General features: G+C 39.9%; 1 protein-coding gene and 1 long non-coding RNA gene across 5 annotated transcripts in view; one reads left to right on the top strand and one right to left on the bottom strand.

Moving 5' to 3' along the window:
• The window catches only part of ITGB1 (integrin subunit beta 1), a 140,539-nt gene that overhangs the window by 59,527 nt on the left and 55,158 nt on the right, over positions 1-25,854 (bottom strand). The window lies entirely within an intron of this gene.
• Positions 25,376-25,854, top strand: part of LOC112679017 (uncharacterized) — a 119,911-nt gene continuing 119,432 nt past the window's right edge. For 3 of the 4 annotated variants that reach the window (XR_007403644.1, XR_007403645.1, XR_007403646.1), the window contains exon 1: positions 25,376-25,578. This is a non-coding gene — a long non-coding RNA (uncharacterized LOC112679017). The remainder of the gene's footprint in view (positions 25,579-25,854) is intronic. The other variant, XR_004814128.2, reaches the window with a different exon arrangement.

Here is a 25,854-nt window from a genome sequence, read left to right as displayed (position 1 = left end):
GAGCCTCTTTCTTCCAGCCTCACTGGCCTGGTTGGGCAGAGGCAACTAACCTGGGCATTTCTCAGTAGCCCAAACACTCAAGAGGACTTTGTCTTGTTCTGTAATCATGTAACTGGGCTGGTTGAGTCCTTCTAAGAATGCTACCTAGAGCGCTGAACACTTCAAAGCCATGGGACTCCATTAACTTAAAAGTTCAGAGAGGAGCCATGCGGAAGCTTAAAGGACAGGAGACTAAAGAACTCACTGAAAAACAGAGCAAATAGGATTATTGAACCAGAAGGAGTAAAGGCTGGCTACTGATTTTAACTGTCAAGTGCCACTGGGGTATTATGTAAAGTAGAGCCACTCAACCATTGTGGTACTGTGTAAAGTGATAAATATGTCAAGGTGCACCTGGGGACCCATACTCTACAGGCCAAAATTGGCACAGGAGGAGCAGATCTTTCACAAGACTAAACCTGAATATAATCAAGAAGCAAAAATTAGGAAAGAGGTGAGAAAAAGAGTAGAATCTACTAAATTGGGGTCTAGTGATAGTTTTGCTATTTAGAGTCAGCCTCAGTTGTGTGTAAAATTGGACTCCAGAGGTATCAGAGTCACTGATTGGTGTTTGCAGTTTAACATTCACAGTTTTCTTTGTTTTTTAGCAACTAGAGTAGGAACTAGATAATTGACACCTTTGCTGAGGTGTGATTAGGCTTACTTCGGGCAAGTGTTGAGGTTCCAGTCAGCAGTCACAGCTCAAGACAAGCCTGAATGTTCTCTCTTTTGTCATTGAAAACAGTAACTTGAATAAAAGGCCCCCCCCAAAAAAAAATTTTTTTTCACCAAAAGTGGAAGTTTACAGTACATTAAACATCCTGACGTAAAATTGTTGGTGTGTGTGTATGACAGGGGGAGGTAGTTCTGTAGGAAGCAAGTAAAAGCGAACACTCTAGCCAGTTAAAATTGCTCAAGTAAGACCTAAAGCTTTAGGGATAGTTGAATGGCTGGTGAGTTTATGTGTCTATACATGGAAAACACCTGACACATGATGAAAATTAAATGCTTCAATACTCCTAGAATAACCAGACCATCTCAGACATGCACCTCATGAATATCAAGTCCGGCCGCAGTGATGTCAAGGGTGAAGTCTGGTTCTTCTGCGTCACGGTGAGGAAACATGCTATAAACCTAGCCTTTGGATTCTCGTGAAAGAAAGCAAAGAATTGTTGAGTAGTGTTAAAAACAAGGCTAACAATCCAAAGAAGTCCGTCAGAATGAGACAAATGCCGTATTTACTCCTATGTGGAATTTAAGAAACAAAACACATGAACATAGAGGAGGGGAAAGAAAAATAAAATAAGATAAAAACAGAGAGGGAGGTGAACCGTAAGAGACTTAACTATAGGAAAAAAATGGAGGGTTTCTAGAGAGGCTGGGGATGGGCTAAATGGGTGATGGACATTAAGGAAGACACTTGTGATGAGCACTGGCTATTAATTTTTTTTAAGATTTTAAAAATGTATTTATTCATGAGAGACACACAGAGAGAGGCAGAGACACAGGCAGAGGGAGAAGCAGGCTACCTGTGGGGAGCCCGATGCGGGACTCGATCCCAGGACCCTGGGACCAAGACCTGAGCCAAAGGCTGACGCTTCATCACTGAGCCACCCAGACGTTCCAGCACTGGGTGTTATATGTAAATGATGAATCACTAAATTCTACTTCTGAAACTAATACTCTATGTTAACTAATTTAAATGAAATCTTGAAAGAAAAATAAATGAACACAACAACAACAAAACCAAAAAACCCCACGAAGCAACAAGCCCAAAATGATGTCACTTATGCTAAGCCTCACATTGCCAAAGGAAGATTTGACTTAATTACAGTTCTGATTCTCCCAGAAATGGAGTCTTAAGCCAGTTAATCAGGAATCACCAAATTAGCACCAGGTAGATAATGTGCCCCAGAGAACCCTGCCGTCCTTGTAAGAAAGGTGACCTTGCCATAACCAGTCTGCTTTTATTGTCTAGCGTAACTTTGCCATTCCCACTCCCTTCTGCCTAAAAAGTCTTTCGTTTTGTACAGCTCATTCGAGCTCCTTTCTATCTCCTAGATTGAATGCTGCCTGATTCATGAAATGTCTAAAAAAGCCACTAAGATCTTTAAATTTACTCATTTGAATTTTGTTTAATAGTCACTGACACCACTTGAAGTTATCAAATAAACACCTCTGGAGATCTTTATAAACAGACTATATTATTATTTACCATTAATATATTAATTCACATTTCAAGCCTGAGGCACATGTTACATGATTCCTTATCCCTCCCTAGACTTTTTGATTTGCAGAACGATGGATGCTCTTTCCCTTGGGCTATTCAAGAGAAATATTTTGGCTAGCAATAGGCTGCCAAAGCAGAAAGTACCTTTTTTCAGATGTTACAAGAAATACTTAATGATAATTTTCGTAAAAAATTACGTATGTTTGAACCCACAGCATTACCAACAGGATGACTAATCTGAGACAGGCCTGTAATGTAAATTAGAACCGCTATCTCAAGCGTGTTAAGTCTTGCAGCTGGTAAATCAGGATGTTATGCAAAAATAGGTGGGAAGGAAATTGCTTTTGTTGCTATTCCATTTTGATTAGATTCTGATGTGACCAGAGTCTGGTTAAATACTTGCACTGATATTTTGAAATTTTGAACTTTCTGTAACGTTTTGAAAAAATTCCTCCCTCCCCTCATAATCATAACTTCATTTGTAAAATAAGAAAGCATTATCCCTGCTTATAGGTAGATTTAGGGCTTGCTTTTGAGCTGGCTGCATTGCCAGGATAGAATTAAAAGAGTCTTCAACTCCAGATTTCATTGTAAAATATTTTATTGTGGGTAATATTTTCCTAGTAAATAGTGATAAACATTTTCAAATTATTTCAACTTATTAATCCATAGCACTTTTAGTTATTTATAAAATTATTAACAATATTTTATGGGTATTATTGTGTGTTCAGTTGGAAAGTACAATCTTTATATCCTCTAGTTTTCATCTCCTTAAGGGACTTCTGATAGTGTTTTCTTCCATAAACTAAAAAATATGTACTAATAATTCCTCTTTTTCACAACTTACAAAACTTGGAATATTTGAAAGCCAACTATGAGAAGCAGAGAAATTGTCCTTAAAATGAGGCTAGAGGCTGGACATGAATGCGGGGGTGACTCAAAAGGGAGACTGAAAGTAACAGGCAAAACCCAAAAGCACAAAAGATCTACAGGATGGCTCAAAAGGAAACAACCGGAAGGTGAAAGGCAAAGCCCATGATGAAGGAAAAAGTGATAAGCTTTTAAAGAGCTGCTTAAGAGTGCTTGGGTGGGGATCCCTGGGTGGCGCAGCGGTTTGGCGCCGCCTGCCTTTGGCCCAGGGCGCGATCCTGAAGACCCGGGATCGAATCCCACGTCGGGCTCCCAGTGCATGGAGCCTGCTTCTCCCTCTGCCTGTGTCTCTGCCTCTCTCTCTTTCTCTGTGTGACTATCATAAATAAATAAATAAATAAATAAATAAATAAATAAATAAATAAATAAATAAATAAGAGTGCTTGGGTGGCTAAGCATCAGATGCTTGAGTTCAGCTCAGTTGTGATCTCAGGGCCCTGGGATCAAGCACCACCCTGGGCATCCCCTCTGGATGCTGGAGGTGGAGCCTGCTTAAGATTCTCTCCCTCTCCCTCTGCCCTTTCCCATCCCTCCCCAACCTCCAGTTCTTCTGCTTTCTCTCCAAAAAATAAAAAAATAAAGAGCTGCTTAGCCTTGAGGTATGTGGTTATGACTCTAGAATTATCCTATAGCATCAACATTATGGAGGGACTGAAAGAGAGGGCTGGGCTAAATTCACCTTAGAAGTAGGTATCACACATGTGCCCCTCCCCACCCAGGGACCTCTCTTTTTCCTACTCCTGAAGCCAAATGGATGATATTATCAATGGAGTCATTACACAGTTATCACATATGTTACTTTAGCGGTGTTTTCCCAATGTAATTTAGCTGGGCATTACAGGGTGAAGCTACAGCTTCTGAGCTGTAATTGCAATCCTGATCAATCCTGCACCTGCTTTTGGGCAACTTATTGATGTCCACACTGCTTACTTTTAGTGATGGTCTAGGGTTATGCTCACACTGAACAAACAAAAAGGCAGAATCTAAAATATTGATGATTCTTTTTCTACAAGGTAACACTAGAATCAACTGCAAGTGTTGAAGGGTTTGTTCTCAGGCCCGGGAGAGGACTATCTCTCCTGAATCAGAATGACCTTTTGGATCTCAGCTTTTAATTTCTTCTTTGCATTTGTTAAAATATATGAATGCATAAAAATAAATTTAGTCCAAAAGAATTGATTGATTCTACTTGAAACAAAATCTACGTTTTGCCAGTCACTCATGTCATCATGAAGGAAGAGCCTTTAATATCTTGGTAGGACTTCTCAGGGTATATAAACTTGCTTAGTAATTAGCCAAATTTCCTAATAATATCACAGCTTCTGTGAAGTAGATTAAAAAATGTAGAGGTGTGGGGCACCTGAGTGGCTCAGTGATTGAGTGTCTTCCTTCGGCTCAGGGCATGATCCCAGGGTCCCGAGATCAAGTCCCATATCCAGCTCCCTGAAGGGAGCCCGCTTCTCCTCCTGCCTGTGTCTCTGCCTCTCTCATGAATAAATAAATCAAATATTTTTTTAAAATGTAGAGGTTCTCATAGTGTAACCTATGGTAAGTTCCAAATCATTACATCATATTCCTCCTGAAATAATGGGGAAGAATGGTATAATTTATCTTCTTAAAAACATAGAAACAAATATAAATTGCTTTCATTTCCAAAAATCACTTTTTAAAAATAGTGAGAGGACATTAACTGCATGATATTTAAGTGCTTTTCATTTAGTTAATCATTTAAAATTTCAAGCATATTTGAAGTAGAGCAAAGAGGATAGTGAGCCTTCATATTTATCATCAGAGTTAACAGTTACAAGCTTTTGCTACAACTGTTTCACCCATTCCTGTTTTTCCCTTTTTGGAAGTATTTGGAAGCAAGACTCAGCCATTGAGAAATCATTTCACAATTATGCTCTTCAGTACAAATTTTTGAAAATATGGGTATTTTCCAGGGTACCTGGGTGGCTCAGTAGTTTAAGTGTCTGCCTTCAGCTCAGGTCATGATCTCCAAGTCTTGGATTGAGCCCCCATCAGGCTCCCTGTTCAGGGAGTCTGCTTTCCCTCTCCCTCTGTCCCTCTGCCCATGCTTTATCTCACTCTCTTTGTCTCAATTAAATAAAATCTTAAAAAATAAAAGAAAATATAGGCATTTTCTTAAACAGTCATGATGCCATTATCACACTCAATAAAAATAACTTTTTTCCTTAATATCATCTCAGATCCAAGCCATGAGTAAATTTCCCTGGTTTTCTAAAAAAACCACATACTTTTACAGTTGGTTTATTTCAATTAGACCCCCCAAATACCTTATATTACCTGTGGTTACTATTTTCTGTAGATATTATACAATTCATAGCAGTAAATTCTCTTCCTTTCCCCCCCTTAAACTAGCAGCTTGCTGAAAAAGCTGAGTCAGTTTATGCCTTAGAAATATTCCTTTTTTTATGTAATATGGCTTAAAGTCTAAATGGTGATATTGTATCACATAAACCACGTGGTACCTTACTAAATATATGAGAGGAAAACCAAGAAATAGACTATATAGAACAAACTGATGGTGACCAGAGGGAAAGGGTGGGGGTGTCTAGGTGAAATAAGTGATGGGGATTAAGGAGTGCCTTTGTCATGATGAGAACTGGGTGATGAAGGGAAGTGTTGAATCACTAAATTGTGCACCTGAAACTAATATGCTGTAAGTTAAAGAACTGGAGCTTAAATACAAATTTTAAAAAAATAAATAATTGAAGCACTATAGGATTTTATTGCCTGACATGAAATTACCCCTTACGGTATTTCTTTCACTCCAGTTTATAAATTTGTCAAATTTATTTCTACTTTCTCTTTATAGGAAGATTTTTCCCTTTAAGAAAGCTATACAGATTCAGAGCTAAGGAATAAATAATATTTTTTATTAGCCTTAGGTTTCAGAAAATATTCATATTTTGGTGGACTGGCAGATTTTTTTTTAAAAGATTTTATTTATTTATTCATGAGAAACACAGAGAGACACAGGTAGAGAGAGAAGCAGGCTCCATGCAGGGAGCCCGATGTGGGACTCAATCCCAGGACTCCAGGATCATGCCCTGGGCCGAAGGCGGCACTAAGCCACTGAGCCACCCAGGGATCCCCTGGACTGGCAGATTAAATGGTGGGCGAATTAGCCCCCAAATCATCATTCTTACTTTTATTATTATTGTTATTCTTTTTTTCTCTTAAGGCTTTATTTACTTATTTGACACAGAGAGAGAGTGAGAGCTAGTGAGCACAAGCAGGAGCGCCAGAGGGAGAGGGAGAAGCGGACTCCCCACTGAGCAGGGAGCCAGACATGGGGCTTAATCCCAGGACCTTAATCAGTCATGACCTGAGCCAAAGGCAGATGCTTAGCTGAAGGAGCCACCCAGAAGCCCCCTATTATTGTTATTCTTAACAAGGATTCTCCCTACTTTAACCCAGAGAGTATGTTAGGAAGTTGCTAAGCACTTTTCATATACTTTCTTACTGTGTTTTCAGGGGAGACATGGTTAACCCTGCTTTATAGAAGATTTTCAGCCCAGATTTGTGTGGCCAAAGACTGATACTGTGAAGTATGTTCAAGCCACCTACCCGCATGCTGCTTTATTATCCTTCCTTTGCCCCTTACATGCTGTTTCATTAGTTCCTTCCCCTGTTCCACTTGTTTCAGAATCTAGAACTGTTCTTTATTCCAGCTCTACCCTACTTTTCTGCAGTCTGATAATGACATGGAAACCCTTAGAAGATGCCTACTCAGCCAGTGGAAAGGGAACAATGTTAAAATATTTTCATTGTTCAAGACTAGGTGGGTTGCTGTATTGGTTTCTCTCCTCACTGAAATGGCTGGTTTGGGCTTTTTATTTGACTTTCACATCTTTTTTATCCACCTATTTATTTCTGTTTAAGACTTCATATGAAAAAAAAAAAAAAGACTTCATATGGAAGTGTTTTTAGGTGTCTTATTTAGCAGAGATGCTATCTTTCAGATGCTCTTCAATATTGTAGCTTTTCATGTCAGAGCTGAAAGGTAAGATAATGTTTACATTAGAATTTCTTATCTGATATAAATAATCTATGGAATAATGCTTTAAATATTACAGGCATTATTAGGTTAAATAATACTTAATATTTGTTATTGGGTATCCTTTGATATAAACTTAAATTTGATATAAAGCTGGAGTCTGAGAGCTTACTTTTACTCTGATATTTTAGGCATGCCTCAACAATAGTTGTTTTCATCAGGCTACTTTGTAATTTTGAGGATATTACTCAGGCCTAGAGTCATGAGACAAATCTTAGAGATGTTTGTCATCTTCCTTTTCGATGGGTTAGGGTTGTTTGTTTGCTTGTTTTTGGCACTTTCATCAGAGCTGTGTCAGGTTCAGTTAAATGTCACGAGCAAGAAGACGTTGTCCCATTCATGTTAGCACCACGATTCAAACACTTAGATACTGACTGAGCCTTTGAATGTAGCCTACCAGTTGCTAACAATTGTCACCATGATTCAGCTGTACTCCCTGAAAGTCCTATTATTGTACATTATATGAATTGTCCTGTTGGGTAGCATTACAGGGCAGCACCAGCTCCTCTCCGCCCTTTCAGGACGGCTCTTCATCCCACTCCTAAACTCAAATGGATGATAACATCAATGGAGTAATTGCACAGTTACTAATATGTTCTGTTACCTGTGTTTTCTCAGTTTAGTTTAATAGGGCATTACAGGGAGAAGCTACAGCTTCTGAGCCACAATTGAAATCCTGATCATAATGAGCTCGCTTTTGGACAGCATAATGATTTCCATACTGCTTATTTTTAGTGATGTTCTAGGGTTATGCTTATACTGACAAACAGCAGGCTGAGAATTCAAGATGGAAAGCCTTTGGCATGACTCAGGGCTTGGCCCAGGCTAGTCACTTACCCCTCTCAAAACATCACTAGAAAAACTGGATCTGTGGAATGTATCTCCCAAGGAGAGATTCAGGGAGAAAAATTAACTCATGTGGGATTCAGCTATGAATATGAGGTGTCTACTTTTTGCTTTTTAAAGTAGGCTCTGGGCCCAACAGATTTCTTTTTCCATTTATAATACCTGACAAATATGCAAAGATGTCTGTGCCCTGCTGCTTATTTGTAAAAGATGGGGACTTGGGGATCAGACTAACTGGGTTTGAATTTGATTCTAGCTGTGTAATCATAGACATATTTTTTACCCTCTCTGTGTTCACTTATCATGTCTGTAAAATGGGAATAACAAGATCTGCCTCAATTCTTATGGTAAGGATTACATGTTTTAAAATGCATGTTAGCACCATGTTTGGCACGTAGTGTCCTAGAAGTTGTAGCTTCTGGTAATATTATTAAAATTATATACCAGTACTTTTTAAAGTTGACACAAGAGTAAAAAAATGTGGGGTATTACAGTGGAATTTTGCTTCTCAGCTTACTAAATTTTGCTTTTCACAACTATGATGTGTAGCTTTAAGGAGTTCTATTTAACATGCCTCCAAGAGTGAGATTAACCTATTATGTCCTTCCTATTCGCTAGCATGCCACAATCTTATTTCAAGTATCCTCATTTGATTAAATTGCTGCTCTTTTAAATATGGAAAGAAACAGACATCAAGGTAGCCCTGGTGGCTTAGCGGTTTAGCGCTGCCTTCAGCCTGGAATGTGATCCTGGAGACCCGAAATCGAGTCCCACATCAGGCTCCCTGCATGGAGCCTGCTTCTCCCTCTGCCTGTGTCTCTGCCTCTCTCTCTCTCTCTCTCTGCCTCGAATGAATGAATGAATGAATGAATAAATAAATAAATAAATAAATAAATAAATAATAAATGCAGACTTCACACATCAGGAAGCCCTTACTCCAGGAAAAGGAGTATGTTATTTGTTCATCAATTACCAAGATATTTATGATTTCCACTCTAAGAATGTAAGCTCCAGCAACCAATACCCAGAGCACAGCCTAGCACATGGTAGGTACCCAATAAATATCTGTTGAAAAATGCCTTTTTTTAAAAAAATAAATGCTTCTTAATGGAGAAGTAAGTAACATCACCTTATCTTCCTTTCAATCATATTTAAGTCTGACTTCTAAAAATGTACCATTAAAATAATTGACCTTTTCTGTTGTTCTACTAAAAAAAGAATATCACTAAGTTTAAGGAGGACATTCTCTGAATCCTGTTGTTGTACTAAAAAATTGACCTTTTCTGTTGTTCTACTGTATCATGCTGGAGGTGGGGTGGGGGCAAGGATTCAACCACATTCTGTATTTAAATACATTAAACAGGGGTGCCTGGGTGGCTCAGTCGGTTAAGTGTCTGTCTCTGGCTCAGGTCAGGATCCCAGGGTCCTGGGGACCCGATAGAGCCCCCAATCGAGATCCCTGCTCCACTGGGAGCCTGCTTCTCCCTCTCCCTCTGCCTGCTGCTCCTCCACTTGTGCTCGTTCTGTGTGTCAAATAAATAAATAAAATCTTTTTTAAAAAATGCTTTAAACGGAAAAGAGCAGCCCGGGGCTACTGGCCTGAGCTTCAGCTGTGGGTGTGTCTCCCCAGTGCCTGGAGCTTATTTGAGACTCCTCTCGGTACCACCTTCTGGGAGTGCTGAGCTGTGAGCTCTGAGTGGGGAGTGTCCAGCCACTGAGTCACTGTTATACTGCTATGAATCACATTCTATTGGCACCAGACTCATTCATCAGATCCTGCTGCCCTATCACGACTCAGTACCGCTCAATCGGTCAGTGGTCTTCTAGCTTTGCTGGGCTGTGCAGGTAAGGAGGAGCAGGGTTGTGGGATGGAGGAAGCTGCTCCTGGAGCAGCCACCCTGAGCCCAGATAACCCCCTACCCTTACTGACTGCTTCCTTGGGCAATCCTGCAGAACTCTCTGGCTCTCCTGCCTTTTCTGCCTTTGCATTTCATTCGTTGGCCTCTCATCTTTCACAGGGAGTCAAAAGACTCCCAGCAGTGCCTCTCCTCAGACTTCACTGGCCTTTTCTTGGGTAAAAAAAGAAAGCTGATGTTTGGGTAAACAAAAAGCATTATCCATATTTCCATAATCTGACTGTGGAACTCTAGCCTAATCTTTGGCTCAGAACCTCCTCATCTGTGAAATGAGCCAGGGTTTTTGGGTCTGAGACCCAGAGCCAAAAGAGAATCTGATTCAGCTGGTCAGGGTGGGAATCTACATTCTTAAAAACTCACAGAGTCATTTGGATGGGCACCAGCTTTGCCCATCATCAGACTAGACAATTTCCAAAGGCCTTGTAACTCTAAAATTCTACGCATCATGATCTATTTTTTTTCCCAACCACGTTGCTTTGAGCTGAAATAGGAATTTATTAATTATATAAGTTTAGATGGACTACAAAAAGTTACAAAGATTCTTATAACTTTATTTCAGGAAATATGAAATGTATATATCTTTTATTTTTTAACCAGGTTTACCTCGGCCACTGCAGAACTGTTTACATTTAAATTCCCACTTGTAAGGGTGAAATTCTATCCTGACAAATTCCAAACTGAAGTCCCCAGTCAGAGCCTAGTTCTCCATGGCCTCTCCTGACCCAGTACAGCTAGGGTCCCCAAAGAGAACGAGTCACTGGGTTAGCAGTACTCAAAGTACTCTCTTGTCAGCCACGGCCACAACCAGAAGGCAGGAGCAGCACTTCCTGCCTTGTGTGTGAGCTACCAGCTGCCTCAGGAAATACAGTTTGTCAAATTATATTTTCTGGCAGAGCCTTCTGTTGAAATAGTCACATTATCTATGACATCAGTGGCAAGGCCAAAGGTGAGAAAGTACACTTGCATTTATTCCCTCAAATATTCAGAGAAAGGCAGGGAGGCCAGATGTTTCCTTTCTAAGTGGCAAAGAGCCTGGGAACAAAAGGTAGGAGAAACATTTTGAAAGATCCACTTGGATTTCTTTCTTAGTACCTAAGAATATCACTAAGTTTAAGGAGGGCATTCTCTGAATCCTAGAACAGGGCCTGATACATAATAGATAATAAATATGAAACAGATATGTGGATCAGAGAGCTCTGATAATCTAAAGATCTTTATCTGCTGAGAGTGAGCCCAGGAAAATCTCATTAAATTATAAGCTGAGAGAGGCAGATGTTGCATCTTACTCATTTTTTGAGGCTTGGCGAAATTATCAGTAAATCTTTATTGAAAAGGAATTTGCCAAGAGCTCTTCCAGTTAGGGGCAAAATGTGAGGCAGCAGAGTGGCAAGCACAAAGGTTAAAAGAGTCTCTTCCTGTATATTACAAATCCAGCATTTCCTAAACAATCATTTACTGATGCATTGATGACACGTGAGCAAACATAAGGAAGGACATCTTTAAGCGATAACACTTATTTCAGGAAGAGAAATGGCATTATTTAAGGCAATGGGTCTTTGGACATTAATTTAAGACAGGACTAAACATCGAACAATGTATAATAGTGAAAAATCGAATTGCCCTAAAGTCTATGAATGGTGAACTTGTTAAATAAACTGTGATGTTTTCATACAATTATGTTTGAGTTAAAATCACGTTTTGAAACCACTTGTCATGGGGAAATTCATGTATGTTAAATCGAAAAGATAGGGTAGCAGAAACTATTGATTTCATACCCATACTAATGAAGGAACACAGGGCTAGCTGAGGACAAGGCACCAGCCCAGGGCAGCACATTGACAAGTCTTTGAAACAGGCAGAGGGACCTTCCTTTACGGACTCAACTGCCTCGATGTTCAGACTTTGCTAAGGGAGAAAGGCAATCTTAGCCCTGACCACCCAGGAGCCTGTAAGTCTACTTAAACATATAAAAATTCCTTTAGAAATTTCCTTTATCTCTAAACCCCCGAAGATACGTGTTGGCAGTCATTCTCCAAGCACATGGCCCACCGATATACATCTGAAGGGTCTCATGATTCAGGTTTTATTGGATGGTAATAAGTAACCTTTTCCCAACAACAGCTAGCCCCTCAAGGTCCTGGAAACCTTGCTTCCAAAATTCCTTGGAGTACACTAACCCCAAACCCCGCCCAACTCCCAGGTATACAATCGGCCACCCCTCACAGGCCTGGGGCAGCAGCTCTTCCTGCCCACAGGTCCTGTCCCCAGGCTTTAATAAAACCACCGTTTTGCACCAAAGACGTCTTATATCTTGGTGGCCGGCTCTGGACCTCATCTATATTCCAAAACTTCATCAATACCATTTCCCTATTTCCTAACACTAGGATTTGCTTGAGCTTTCTGTTGTCCCCTGCATTGCTGTGTGCTTGGGGGGGGGGGGGCAGCCACCAGCGCTGCCCAAGGGAAAGAATCATCAGTGGTGCCGTGAATCCCCCTTGGCAGTGATTGGATGAGGCACAGGGAGGTATGTGGCTCATGTCGGGCCAGTGAGGAGTTTGGGGGTAGGGATGATGCTTCTGGAAAAGCTTTCCTCCATTTTGTAAAGAGACTGAGGAAGCCAAGGTCCTTCTATGACATGTTAGTGCATCTGCAAATGCTGCCAGCACCCCAGCAGCCGCGAGCAGCGAGTTCTGGGGCCGAGCTGATGTGCCAGAGAACGCGGGAAGGTAGGACGTCCGAGCTGCTGGTGCTGCTGAGGGGCTGATCTTTAGCTGTAGGTCAGTAGCCAAAAGTCGGTTCACCAAAAGCCCACCCTCTGTAATCAATTTCTCATATGGCCAATTTGCTGAATTTACTCACTTCTTTTAACTCTTTAGATACAGATGATTAATTTTCATTCTGACTTCATAATAGCACTTAAGGAATATGAAGTTTGTCCTGGCTCCAGTTCCTTGTTGCTGTGTCTTGAGACTAACTATTGATGAATTGTCCTGCCTAAGAAGTCGCCTTATTTCTGGATTTATATGAGCCAATTATTTCTTATTCTTTGAGAGAAATGAATATTGAGGCCAGATTTTTTTTTTTCTGACTTGTAGCTGGAAGCACACTAATACATGTAGGTTGAAAGAGAGAGAGAGAGACAGAGTGAGGTGGGGGAGGAATTACCTCTCACTTATTTCTGGGTTTTAAGAATGGAATACAGCTGACATGTGCATTTATTATATTCATCTCTGTACTTTCCTACATTTTCAAAAAGATTTTATTTCTCTCTCTCTCTCTCTCTTTCTCTCTCTCTCTCTCTCTCACACACACACACACACACACACACACACCCCAAGCAGGGGAAGTGACAGGCAGAGGGAGAGGGGAAAAACAGGCCCCTTACTGAGCAGAGAACCTGACGTGGGACTTGATCCCAGGGCCCAAGGATCACAACTGAGCTAAGGTAGTTGATTAACCGACTGAGCCATGCAGGTGCCCCTACACTTTCCACATTTTAAATTGATGAACATGTATTGCTATTTTGAATAAAGTGGAAAGTTATTCTTGAAAAATTGGGTTAGGTGCTATAAATGGTGTAAGTGCTGATCTCATAGGGTTATAGGATCACTAAGAACTGGCATCTACTTAAACTCACTAAAGTGGTGTGTGGCAGAGAAGACTTCTCAGATGAGAAACCACTGAATTAATCCCAGGAGAATGGGTGTGCTTAGGATGGGTAGGAAGAGGTGAGTCCATGGCTCCTGATTTAGTGGAGGAAAACTAGAGGAACACTTTCATCGTATTTATAGTCTCTTCTCTGCCTGACGCTTCACAAATATGTAATCACCCTTCATCATTGTAGTGGTCTTGAAAGTGTATATTATTGTCTGTTTTATAGAGGTAGAACTGAAGATGTAAAGCTCACACAGTTAACAAATATCGGAACTTGGATTTTAGTACAGATCTTTTTTTTTTTTTTTTTTTTTTTTTTTTTTTAGTACAGATCTTACATTAAATGCCATGTGTCACACCCTCATAGATGGTTTCTGGAGTGAGAAATCACAGAATGTTAGACCTGAAGAGACCATGTGGACAAAGAATTGTCGTGATGGTAAGTGACTGAAATCAACACAAAGTAGAAGCAAAAATGGGGGATCCCTGGGTGGCGCAGCGGTTTGGTGCCTGCCTTTGGCCCAGGGCACGATCCTGGAGACCCGGGATCGAATCCCACGTCGGGCTCCCGGTGCATGGAGCCTGCTTCTCCCTCTGCCTGTGTCTCTGCCTCTCTCTCTCTCTCTCTGTGACTATGACTATCATAAATAAATTTTAAAAATTTAAAAAAAAATTAAAAAAAATGGAACTGATTGTCTAATGGAGTGAGGAAGGAACAAAGTGGACCAGCATCAGTCTTGGCTGGACCCAGGGGTTAAGATATCAGTCTGTTTAGGGGGTGTTAAAACATTTCTTCTGTGAAAGGAGAGTGTCCCAAGGCTGCAAAGAGGGGAACACGGGAAACATGTCTCCACGATGCCTCTGCAAGCCTCCTGGAGTCTCAAAACTTGAGCTTCAAAAGCAAGCCACTTCCCATGGTCAGAGTGGAGCTAGGGTAAAGTCAGTCCAAAAACCCACCCAAAAGTTTGTGAAAAATATCTGCATTATTTTTTGTTGTCGTTGTATATATATTGCTGTTTGCCTGTTACTGTTGTCCTTAGAAAAATCATATTACTGGGATTCCTGGATGGCTCAGCAGTTTAGTGCCTGCCTTTGGCCCAGGGTGTGGTCCTGGAGTCCTGGGATCAAGTCCCACATTGGGCTCCCTGCATGGAGCCTGCTTCTCCCTCTGCCTGTGTCTCTGCCTCTCTCTCTCTCTCTCTGTGTCTCTCATGAATAAATAAATAAAATCTTAAAAAAAAATCATATTACTTAAGAAATCTGGACACAGGTAACTCCTTTGTTCCTGCAGACAGAGGAGATCAACTCCAGCTTCCTGTCACCCAGCAGTAAAGAACACTGACCAGGGGCAGTCCCAGGTGGCTCAGCGGTTTAGCGCCTGCTTTCAGTCCAGGGCGTGGTCCTGGAGTCCCAGGATCGAGTCCCACATCGGGCTCCCTGCATGGAGCCTGCTTTTCCCTCTGCCTGTGTCTCTGCCTCTCTTTCTCTCTCTGTGTGTCTCTCATGAATAAATAAATAAAATCTTAAAAAAAAAAAAAAAAAGAAAAAGAACACTGACCATAGGGTGACCTTTCCATGTAAGGCTTCAATTAGCATCAGGCTGAAGCCTGTTTTCCAACTCAGTGCGAATATTTGTGTTTTAGGAGCTTCTGATTCTACAATCACTGCCAGAAATGAGACCACCCATTTTCTTTTTCCTCACTTAGGCCCTAGATCAGGAGTGGATAATTTTTTTCTACAAGGGGTCAAATAGAAAATATTTCTGGCTTTGCAAACCATATGGTCTCTGTAGCAACTGCTCAGAATCACTGTGGTTGAAGTGCAAAAGCATTTGTGCATGATACATAAACAAACGAGCATGTCTATGTTCCAATATAATTTTATTTTTAAAAATAGGAAGCAGACCAGATTTACTGCACAGGTCTTCATTTGCCAATCCCTATCTTCTTGGATCACCAATTTTTATTTTTTATTTAATTAAATTATTTATTTATTTATTTATTTATTTATTTATTTATTTATTTATTTTTATTTTTATTTTTTTTACCCAGGACAGAGCAAGAGAATTTCACATTTTTTATGGGTGTATTCTATGTTAATTGCTTTGATGATTGCCTAAAGCAATCCGTAGGAAATGGGGATTATTGTTACCCATTTTGTGCTTCTGTTCATTCCAGAAAAGGAATAAAGCATGGAGCTTAAAAATATTAAGTTAAGGGAATCCCTGGGTGACTCAGCAGTTTAGCGTCTGCCTTCCGCTCAGGGCGAGATCCTGGAGTCCCAGGATTGAGTCCCACGTCGGGCTCCCTGGATGGAGCTTGCTTCTCCCTCTGCCTGTGTCTTTGCCTCTCTTTCTGTGTGCCTTTCAATGAATAAATAAATAAAATTTAAAAAAATGTTAAGTTAATAAAACCATTTCAATAGACAAGGTTTTAATATTTTAAAACCTTGTACCGCAAATGTAAATTTGATTAAGAAAAAGAGCTATGCATTCTGAACAGTGAGAAGATAGAGGGATCGTAAATTTGAGAAGCCAATAAATTATATTTCCCTGACTGTGGAGGGAAACTGATTAATGAAATAATAGAGTAGCTGCTATTTTAAATCTCTGGGAATTTCTTCCCAGTGATGATGTGGAATTCATAACTTGTTGACCAATTGTACTTGACTGTTTTTTTGGGGGGGAGGGAGGTGGAATAAATAGCCCTTTATTTCAATAGATTAAAAATACCTGGGCTACTAAAATGTTAGCATGTATTAACATACACCTTTAAAAGTACACACCATCTTATTTAAATGCAAAGTTTTGGTGATAGCTACTAACACTCAAAATATTAACCAAAAAAATATAAGCTTAACTTATATGTACATGGACACCTTGAAACCTAAATGTGTTGTGCATTATTATCCTTTCAGACATAAGACAGCATAGAGATCAGAGAGGTTACCTGATCCTTCTAGGTCACATATCTAGCGACAAGCAGAGCTATAACCAGAATCTAGACTTTTGGACTCCACGTTCATACTCTTGTATTGTACAGTATTACCAACCTGCCCTCATAGATGTGTAGACTTCTCCAATTTTCAAGATTTAAAACATTGTGAATAAAACAATGTATTGATTTAAAAGATCGTGAATAAAAGAACAAACCATTTCAAGTTTTCGGTTGCAGCCTAGAATTATTTTATGAAAATCACGATGAAAACAATTATGGGTTTTGGGCACAGAGGAGTTAAATCTGTAGAATAAAAGGGTTGAAGTATATATGTATTTTCAGTATGCTCTGGATTCCTAGAAGCTCAGATGAACCTCAGAAGTCAGGCTCATGAATATGCTTAAGTCTTCCATGACAGATGTTATGTCTTTGGCCCCATACCGAAAATTTAGACTATCCCAGAAGGCTATGTACCAGTTTTAATATTTTATTTTGTTATGTTAGTGATCTCTGTAGAATTCTATTTGAAAACAAAATTATTTTGCTAAATAAGCTATGAGGTTAGATCATTTTTCTAGCTTTCATATTTTGAGACTCTCTGATTTAAGAATTAAATATAGACCTGAATGTGAAAAATCTGCAATGAAGATAGGAATTACATTGTTTTAATTAAAAAAACAGTTTTGATTACTCCCACTCATTGATGATTTTAATAAAACCTATCCTGCATCTATCTGACCCATAGTTGTTGAGCAACTTAAACTCTTGTATGTGTTTAATAAACGTTAGTGGAATGAATGAATGAATGAATGAGCAAGTGAATGACTATAGATTTAAGGTCCTGGAAGGGAGACTACAAAGACTTCAGAGCTAAGTGTCATGCAAGAACACAGCCAGATCTGGCTCTGGAAGCTGGGCTTCCATTACCACTGCCCAATGTTCTTTCCTTTCATGGATTTCTTTTATTATTATGGCAAAATATGAACAACATAAAAATTTCCGTTTTAATTATTTTTAAGTGTACATTTCAGTGATATTAAGTAGATACGCATTTGTGCAATCTTCACCCTCATCCGTTATCAGAACATGGCTTCTTCTAAGACTGAAACTTTGTACCTGTCAAATAATGACTTCACACACTTCCTTCCCCAGCACCTGGGAACCACCATGCTACTTTCTTTCTCTCTGAATTTGACTACTCTGGGTGCCTCATACAAATGATAATACAGTGATACAGTATTTGTCCTTTTGTGTCTAGCTTATTTCACTCATCATATTGTCTTCAAGGTTCAGCCATGTTATAGTCTGTGGCAGAATTTTATTCCTTTTCAGGGCTGAATAATATTCCACCACATGCAATTATATGTGTATACTATTCTTTCTGTATCTCCATCATTTTTTTCTTTTCCAGAATGTCATATAATCATAATTATACAGCTTATAGCTTTTTCCAACTAGCTTGTTTCATTTATATGCATTTAAGTTTCCTCCATGTCTTTTCATGGCTTGGTAGCTCATTCTTTTGTGTGGAAATAAGTTTTCAACTTTTTGCTGCCATAGAGTGTGATTCCTGGATTGTATGGGAAGAATATGTTTAATTTGTAAGAAACTTCCAAACTGTCTTCCAAAGTGGCTATACTGTTTTGCATGCTACCAGTGATGAGATAGTTCCTGTTCCACAGCCTTATCAGCATTTGGTGGTAGCATGATTCTGGATTTTGGCCATTCTAATATGTATGTATTGGTATTTCATTATTTTATTTTAAAATTTATTTTTAATTTTCATTTATTTTTTAGTGCTTTATCACTTACATATAACACCCCGTGCTTATCACAAGTGCCCTCCATAATTAACACCCATCCTCTATCTAGCCCATCCTCCACCCACTTCCCTCAATCATCCCTCAGTTTGTTCTCTATCTTTAAGAGTCTCTTATGATTTGCTTCCCTTTCTCTTTTATCCCCTTCCCCTATGTTCATCTGTTTTTTTTTTCTTAAATTCCACATATGAGTGAAATTATATGGTATTTCTCTTTCTCTGACTGACTTATTCTGTTTAGCATAAACCTCCACATTGTTGCAAATGGTAAGATTTGTTTTTTTGGATGGCTGAGTACTATTTCAATGTATATATTGGTACCTCATTATTTTAATCTGTGATTCCCATTATTTTAATCTGTGATTATATATATAATATATATATTATATATAGAGAGATTATATATATGTGATTATATATAATATATATTATATATATATTATATATATAATATATATATTATATATATATAGAGAGAGAGAGAGAGAGAGCACCTTTTCAAATGCTTATATGCTTTCTGTATATCTTTGGTGAGGTATCTGTTCAGGTTTTTTGCCCATTTTTTAACTAGATTGGTTTTCTTAATATTGACTATTAAGAGGTCTTTGTATATTTTGGATAACAGTTCTTTATCAGCTAGGTCTTATGAACTATTTCCCCCCAGTCTTCTCATTATCTTTGCAGTGTTTTTCACAGAGCATTCTCAAGATAATTTATATCTGAGAATTCATTGTCTTTCTGTACCATTGGATTTGGGTCTGGACCAAAATTGGTATTATCACCAAAACTGCCCTTTGTCTTAATGTAAACTATTGCCTTTAGTTGATAATAAATGTATCAATATTGGCTCATCACTTGCAACAAATATAACACACCAATTTGAGATGTTAATCATAGAGTCAACTGTGTGTGTATGTGTGTGTGTGTGTGTGTGTGTGTTGGAGTGAAGTGATAGATACAGGGATATATGGGAACTCTATATTTTATGCTGGATTTTCTGTAAATCTAAATCTGATCTAAAAATAAAGCCTATTAATTTAGACAAATATACTGCTTCAAATTTATAGAGTGATTTTATTTACATTTAAGATTACTTGAAATATTTGAAGAACATTTTTTAAAAGGTAAAAGAACAACAAAGTTAAAAACATCAACTTATTAAGGTAGGAAGCTAAGACAATTATTTCAATAATTTAATGTGATATCAAACATACACATTTGAAAACCTGCCTTCCCTCACCCCTCTACCACCCAATTCTTTACTAAAGTGACTCAACTAACATAGAAGGAGAAATGTCATTCTCCTGTTGGAAATGGAATGGATTCCTACATGTCTGAAATTGTGAAGGTCAGAATTCTAAAAGGATTACCAGGGCAGCCCGGGTGGCTCAGCGATTTAGCTCAGACTTCAGCCCAGGGCGTGGTCTTGGAGACCGGGGATGGAGTCCCACGTCAGGCTCCCTGCATGGAGCCTGCTTCTCCCTCTGCCTGTGTCTCTGCCTCTCTCTCTCTGTGTGTGTCTCTCATGAATAAATAAATAAAATCTTAAAAAAAAAATAAAAGGATTCCCAAAGAGTTTCACCCCTGGGTACACATGGCTTGGATAACCTCCTCCCTTGGAATGTGGAAAGAGCATCTGCATATGATGGATAGGTAGTTGCTCCCTTGGTTAAATAATACCATGTGGCAAATGATGACAGAATAGTCATTCCCTTGATTGCGTTACATTCTATAAGACTCTTGTAGCAGACTGGAGGGAGACTGGAAGTCAGAGACATGGGCTTCTGCTGGCTTGGAGAAACACAGATAGCCAGATTATGAACTGCCTTTAGGGGATATGTGACAAGAGACGGCAAGTGGTTTATGAACTGAGAGTGGTTCCCAGCAAGAAAACAGGGGCCTCACTCATACCGCTGCAAGGAACAGAATGCTGCCAAAAATAAATAAGCTTGGGGGAGGATCCAGAGCCCCATTTGAGAACTGCAGTCATGGCCAACATCATAATTTGGCTTTGTGAGACCTGACCTCAGCAGAGGATCCAACTAAGCTATGCCTGGAATCCTGACCCATGGAAACTGTGAGATAATGGGCATGTGTTATTTTAAGCCATTAAGTTTGTGATAATTTGTTATGTAGTAATAGAAAACTAGTACAGAGTTTGCACACGGGAGAGTCAAGTTACAAGAAAGGCCATCTGGTATCGTTCACCTCTCCTACAGGAAGCCCTTGGACCCCGTGGTCAGAGCCTTGTCTAAAGGAATCCTCTCCTGGTTTAAATCCCTCCAGTTGCCCAGAGGAATAGATCCAATTCCATTTGTCACTTTGACCCCATTGCTTCCTGCCTTCATAGAGAAGAATCAGCATGCCAGACCAGTTTCCTCCGTGCACTAGGAAGGGAAGCCAGCTGCACTATGCCCTTACCACTCATTCTTCTAACAGAAGACTCAATGACTCTGACATGTCAACTCTCAGACCAGTTCCTCCGGGGAAATCCCAGGAGCACATTTCTTTGACTTCTAATCTCCTTCCGATCTGCAACAAGAATTATGTAAGAGACTCACACTGGCTACAAGATTTATGTAAAAGACTCACCGACTAATGACACTAACTAAATAAGCTAGACAATAGCACCAAATCCCTTACTGCTTAAGTACAGTCATCAGGTCAAAAGGACAGTACCTAGCTGACTGCTTGGAACAAATAAACCTGTTCTAGGAAACAAGAACTAGGAGAGTGTTTAGAAGAAATCTTCTCTTTCATATTCACAATGAGACTTGAAAGGATATAGCGTCAATTAAAACAAACAAACAAACAAACAAGCCAGGCTTTCACCAAAAAGAAACACTGTGAAAACAAGTAACAATTCTTGAGAAAAAAATGTAAATCAGTAGACAAAAATCTGAATGACAGTGAAGAATATAATAGATAATTCTAAAAGCCAAATGATGTTGACAGAGTACACACATAAGAGGAAAGGTCATGAGCAAAGATGAGCATCTTGGAGAACAGATTTGGAAATCTAAAAATAATTGGTTCTAAATGTAAGAAAAGAAAGCAAGGGAGAATGACTAATTAATGAACTGATAGGATATAATTCTTCAGAGCTGGAGAAAGGGTTGTGTTTGCAGATTGAAAATATTCACCAACCAGGGCCGCCCAAGTGGCTCAGCGGTTTAGCACCGCCTTCAATCTAGGGTGTGATTCTGGAGACCCCAGATGGAGTCCCACGTCAAGCTCCCTGCATGGAGCCTGCTTCTCCCTCTGCCTGTGTCTCTGCCTCTCTCTCTCTCTCTCTCTCTCTGTGTGTGTCTCTCATGAATAAATAAATAAAATCTTCTAAAAAAATGAAAGTGTTCGCCAACCAAAGATGGAATTGTTTTTCAAAAGCCCATTTCGAACATCAACAACTATAAAAGATGTGAGGTTTTATGAAACAAGTTAACAAGGGAAAGCATTATAATTTAGAATCCTAGGTATTCAGAGATTCAGAATGTAATAGTAGACCATCCAGGTACACTTTTTGGATAATTACTTGCAAAAATACTTTAGTTAAATAAAAACTGAATCACAGTAAAGATCACAAGGAAGAAAAATATACAATGTACAAGAAAGGGTGGCAATAGTACAAATTCAATAAAACAAAGTCAAATCTAAATAAATTTTGATAACTGAAGTTTGATGCCATTAAAAGTAATCTTGAAAAAGAAGTCATATTGTAAGAAAATAATTATTAAAACATCTGGGAAACTGGGCAGATTATTCAGTAAAGTCTGGGAAAGGAAAGCATAATGGAGGGAGAGAAAGTGAAAGCTTGCAAAATGTACTGATTGAGGTCTCTAACCAGGAGGGAACATAATTCTCTGATTTGATGTTAGTTTCTGATAGAGAATGTGCGCCCACATTTCTCTGTTAAAATATAATGATGACTACTAGAGGACTTAAAATAGTATGCAGAACTGCCTAGCCAATACGAAGAAAAAAAAAAACACATGAAAACTGGTCTAATAAAGTATAAATCAAGGAGGAGGAAGCAACATTAGGGGAGGGGTAATTTCTGCAATAATTTCTGCAGTGCCCCCTCATGCTGGCCTGCCTTCCACCATGTCCTTCCCAGCTTCCTCTCCAGAAGAGCTGTCTAAGCCAAATATACTTGTGGACAGAAGGAAGCACTGGGTGTAAAAAGAAATGAACTCATCGTTGCCTTCATCTTATCCACATTATCTTTTTCCTGCATCTGGTGGGGAAACGGACTCCAGGCCTCTCTCTCTGCATGCTCATTATTACTTCAGAAAGTCAGAATGTGAGTAGGAATCCCACCATGTCTAAACCACATTCTGGACACCGGCTTTTCCAGAGCTCTGCATTCAGGTGTTGTTTAGCAAATAGTAAAGGGAACACTTTTCTATTTGCCTCCTGGGGAAAGCCCTGGAAAGGGATTGGCTAGATCAGATGATACATTTCGGGGTGGGTCTTTGATCATAACATAGTATCAGCGGTTTAAACTTCAAACATACCTTAACAAGAATGGTTCCAGCTAGCAGAGACAACAGCTAGAGAAAAGGGACACACCTACAATGCAGGAGGCAGGAACGTGAAGTACTTTGAGGAGAGGAAGCAAATGAAACTGTAACAACATTTTTGAAGCCTATAAACTCTGACCCAGAAATTCCTCTTACGTAATTTACCTTTGGAGAAACACTTTCATCATGGGCATGTAAAAATTCAGAGATGTTCGGGAAACCACTGAGGAGAACCTTAAGACTACACCAAAAGGAAACATTAAGTACACCACGGTGTATTCAGTCAATGGCTGCAGCCAATAAAAAGAATGGGGTTGTGGGGATCTGGGTGGCTCAGTCAGTTAAGCATCTCCTTCAGCTCAGGTCATGATCTCTGGGTCCTGGGATGAGCCCGGCATCAGGCTCCCTGCTCAGTGGGGTGTCTGCTTCTTCCTCTCCCTCTGCTCCTCCCCCCTGCTCATGCTCTCCTCTCAAATAAATAAAAAAGCTAAAAAAAAACAAAAACATAAACAAAAAAGAATGGGGTTGATCTACATATATTAGTCTGTAAAGTTATATAAAGTTCATTGTGGAACATTATCTTATGATCATATGAATTTGTACATGCAGTTGTGTGGGTGTATGTGTGTCTATCCCTAGAAAGAGGTCTGGCAGCATATTATTTTTCTGGTCTCCCAGGAGAGTGGAACTATGTAGAAATGGTATTCACATTTTTCTTTTTGCATTTCTGTATTGTTTGAATTTTCCACAATGAGGATGTTAAGTCCTGTTAAAAAATTAAAGATAGTCTATTTTTAAAATTTTATTTATTCATTTATATTCATGAGAGATGCAAGATATAGGCAGAGGGAGAGAGAAACAGGCTTCCCACAGGGATCACAACCTGAGCAGGACCCTGGGATCACAACCTGAGCCAAAGGCAGATGCTCAACCACTGAGCCACCCAGGTATCCCTAAAGATAGTCTATTTAGTGGAAAATACTATTATTTAGAGGAAAAGAATACTTTTTTTTTCCTCCCTGTTTTAGGCAAAGAAATACTCACTGGGTAATTATTTGGCTTCTTATGTCACCTTCTCATTTAGTCTTAGCAGTGGTTTAGAAATATTTTTTCTAGTTGGTTTGCATAGAATAATCTTTTTTTTTTTTTTTTTTTTTTTTTTTTGCCAGTATTATGGTATCCGAGAATAAGCCTGTGGGCTCACTCTGGTTATTTTCTTTTTTTTTTTCACTCTGGTTATTTAGTAATGTTTAAATTTCCCATGTGACAGACTTATTATAATCTGATAATCAGTATAACTATTTACATATATATACACACATATATGCACAACTATATATTATTATCACTTGCAATATAACCATATGTAAATTTTTAAAATGAGAATTTATTACTTCTAAGGGGTTCAAAAAGCTTTATGGGCACAATCACAGAAGATTTTAAAAGAGTACTAAAAATTAGTAGAGACAGGCTACAACCACACACTAGAGAAATGGAAGAGTCCAGAAGAGACGTAAAAACTTTCTACTCTTTTCCAAACATTCATCCAGAAGTCCTTTCCCTCTTGAAACCATTCTGGTCAAAATTCTTGGTAGTTATTTTGGTCTGCCAATAACTATCACCTCACAAACATCAAAGTCATTATTTTTAAAAAATATTTTATTTATTTATTCATGAGAGACTGAGGGGCAGAGACAGGCAAAGGGAGAAGCAGGCTCCTTGTGGGAAGGTCCCAGGACCCTGGGGACCATGACCTGAAGGCAGATGCTCAACCACTGAGCCACTCAGGCACCCCTCAAAGTCATTACTTTGCATATTTACAATAAACATTTAGACTTGTCAACAAGATTGTCTTTTTAAAAAAAATATTTTGTTTAGTTATTTCAGAGACAGTACAAGCATGAGCAGGAGAAGGGGGAGAATGGGAGGGAGAAGCAGACTCCCCTCCCAGCGGGGAGCCCCATGGGCTGGATCAGGACCCAAGGGGAAGGTAGACCAGGAAGGTAGCCGCTCAACCTATGAGCTACCCAGGCGTTCCAGCAAGGTTGCCTTATGTCTACATATGCATGATTTTTAAAGGTACAGCAATGTTTCAAAGGCGGAGAGGTTTTTGTCGTAGATCATAAGCTGGACTGCTTCTATTTAGAATGTTTTCTTTAAAAAAAAAATAAACGTAGAAATCAAGGTTGTAACAATGGTCATTTTTTAAAAATGAAGGCTGAGAAAAGTCTACCTTTCAATTTCTCCAGAGTTTTATTAAGTGAGGGTGCGGTAACTCATGCCAGTTCCAGCTCCCTGAGCGCGCTGGCATGTGCCACACTTCCTTTTTCTGATCTGTCTCCTGAATCATCTTCAGACTCAACACGGTTAGTAATCCTGTCCGCTGAAGGGCAGATTTGGTCTTGACCAGCCCGACAGTCACTCCCCCTAAGGCCACTGACTCAGGCTTTTCTCGGGTTCTTGTTTTCACCAGCACTTTGTCTCTATATATGGTAATAGCGCTCACACCGACCAGCCGCTTGCCTTCCTAGGAGGCTGGCCAGGGAAATCCACCGGGGGACCTCGCGACTGCCGTGGGCAGGGGTGCTTTGTCTTCTAGTAACGGTGAGTCACTGAGGAAAGCGACTCTTGCCCCCCCCCGCCCAGGCAAGGCGCGCGGGTCTGCGCAGGGCGGCGGGGGCGCAGGGCAGCATCCCCACCCCAGGGCTGGCCGCGCGCCTCACCCCAGCCCGCTCCCCGCCGGACCCCAGCCCGACCCCCGCCGAACCCCCGCCGACCCCAGCCCGCTCCCAGCCAGCTCCCAGCCCGCTCGCGGCGGGATCTCAGCAGGCTCCCAGCCCGCTCCCAGCTGGATCCCAGCCGGGTCGCTCCCCTACGCCG

This window comes from Canis lupus, chromosome 2 (genome assembly GCF_003254725.2).
Source record: "Canis lupus dingo isolate Sandy chromosome 2, ASM325472v2, whole genome shotgun sequence".
Lineage (NCBI taxonomy): Eukaryota > Metazoa > Chordata > Mammalia > Carnivora > Canidae > Canis > Canis lupus.
The sequence above is the reverse complement of the archived record's forward strand: the minus strand, read 5'-3'. Positions and strand labels throughout refer to the sequence as shown.